We start from the raw sequence: 2,552 nt of genomic DNA, 5'->3' as shown, positions 1-2,552 counted from the left end.
GCTACCTGGGAGGTTGCTGCAGGAGAATCGCTTGAACCCGGGAGGCGGAGGTTGCAGTGAGCCAAGATCACGCCACTGAACTCCAGGCTGGGCGACAGAACAAGATTCCGTCTCAAAATAATAATAATAATAATAATGATGATTTTTTTAAATGAATAAATAAATCGGTGTGTTTCTTGCCCATTCCATGTCTCACCACAACTCTATTAAGCAGGTATGAATGGCTCTGCATGGCTGTAATAGAGGAACTCTGGGCCTTAGATTCCACCACTAGCCCAACCCCTGACAGCCAGTGACTAGTGGAGGTTCAATGAACAGTAGTCGGTCTTATTACTACCTTATTACCACTCTCTGTGGAGTTCCAGCAAGGAGGGGTTCCACACCTCGTTGGGGACCAGTTCCCGAGCAGGGCTCCGAGCACCCTCTCCAGGCAGTGACGCGAGGGCCCTCGGGGACTCCGAGGCTCCTCCCGGGCCTCGTGGGTCCTCACAGAAATGGCAGGGCATTGGGGCAAGCTCCGCCGGCTGCGCAGGCCGAAAGGTTTCTCGAGCATCCAGAAAGCTCACCTGACCCTTAGAGGCGACGTTAGGCCCCCAACTCATATCCTGGGGAAACCATGGAGGTGGAATTCGGTTTCCACAGGCGAAGTAAACCGAAACAGCCGGCCATGTTGAAGCCTGAGCAGAGCTCCCGTCAGGTCCCGCCCCCGGCGCCCGGCTCACTGGGCCCCGCCTCCTCCCGGAGGTCCCTCTTGTGGTTCCTTCATTCTGCTAAATGGTTAGCGAGCATCAAGCACAAGCTGAACGGCGGAAAGGCAGTGAGCAGACACACAGGGGCCCCGAACTCCAAATAGATAAACAAATACTCAGACGTGTTCTTATATCCAAAGGCAACTGATAGGCTCATTTAGGCTCTGGCTTCCGGTGATAATGAGTTATAGATGACAAGCCTCAAAAGGAAGAGCCCCTCTCATTGTCTGCGCTCCTGCCCGAAGCCTGCAGACTCAGCTTTGGTCCTCACTAATAATCATTGCCATTCACCATTGGTGATTAACTCAGTCATCACTGTGGAGGTTCCAAGGACTTCAGGAGCTGCATGTCAGGAACTAACGACAAGGGCCAAATATTATTTTTTATTATAATATTAACAGCCACAAATTTCAACACCTTTTGTTGAATACTCTCATCTTTTACCACTGAGTTCTGATGCCATGTCTGTCATTTATATTTCCATGTATTATTTGGGCTCTTTCTAGGCTCTCTTTCATTTCATTAGTTTATACATCTATCTCTGCACCAATACTACACTGTTTAACTTAACTTTTTAATAATTATTTAAATCTGGTAGAACAAGTTTCCCACTTTGGTGCTTTGTTTTTAAACATAGACTCTTCCTCATGAATTATAACATTAGCTTGTTCAGTATTGTAAAAAATCCTCTTGAATTTTTATTAGAATTGCATCGTTTATGGATTAATTTTGGGAGAATCGACATCTTTAGGATTCCATAACGATTATGTTGTTATTTTTAGTAATGTTGCCTTTAAAATTATGTTTTCTGAGTTGTTGTTGCTGGTATATAGAAATGCAATCTTTTTTTGTATATCAATTCTGCATTCAGAAAACTTGTTGCACTGTTTTATTAACCTTGCCTATAGATTGTCCAAGAAAGGCAGCAAAGTGTGATAGTAAACAGCCAGACAGCCCCTTCTACTTTCTTTAACTTTATTCTGCTGCCCTTTAACATCTTAAACTAAATACTTAGCTCATTAAGTAGTCTTTATCCCTTTTCAATGCCAGCATCTGAAAAAAATCAATGCCTCTCTAATTACTTGATCTAGTGTGTTGAGGGACCCAATGCCCCCACCATATTCAGTAATGAGCTAGAAGGACTCACAGAACTTAGACAAGCTGTTCTATTCATGGTTATGTTTTATTACGATGAAAGGTTATAGAATACATTCGGAAGAAAAAAGGCACATAGGGCAGAGTCCAGGCAGAACCAGGCTCAGCTTCCAGTTATCCTCTCCCTGTGGAGTTATATGAACCGAACTTAATTCTCCCAGCAATGATGTGTGACAATATGGACAAAGAATTGTCAACCAGGGATGCTCACACAAACTTTTGTGTTCAAGGTCAGCTACATAGGCATTGAGCCCCCACACTATTGACCCTAAATACTCAGTCTCCAACCCATTCCTCCCTACGGAAGTCAAACTCATACAATATGACCCACGGCTCCAGGCAAGCAAAACCAGGTGCTCACCATAAATTACATTATTAACACAAACTGTGGCATTGCCCAAGGCCTGAGGTATACAAAGACACTCGTATCAGGCAGGATATTTCAAGAGCTAATAGTTGGTCAAGAGTCAGTCTTTTCCTGGAGGCATGCAATCCCATAGTTGGTGAGTCAACCCTTTACTATTCTCTTACATTTTATGAGTTCAATTTATACTTCTATTGTTAATTTTATTTATTTCGAAGTCTATAAAGTATATTTTTTACCTTTTAAAAAATATAAATGATAGATACTATATAATATTATACACC

The sequence above is a fragment of the Colobus angolensis genome, unplaced genomic scaffold (assembly GCF_000951035.1).
Source record: "Colobus angolensis palliatus isolate OR3802 unplaced genomic scaffold, Cang.pa_1.0 Scaffold712, whole genome shotgun sequence".
In the NCBI taxonomy this organism is placed as follows: Eukaryota; Metazoa; Chordata; class Mammalia; order Primates; family Cercopithecidae; genus Colobus; species Colobus angolensis.
Note: the sequence above shows the minus strand (reverse complement) of the source record.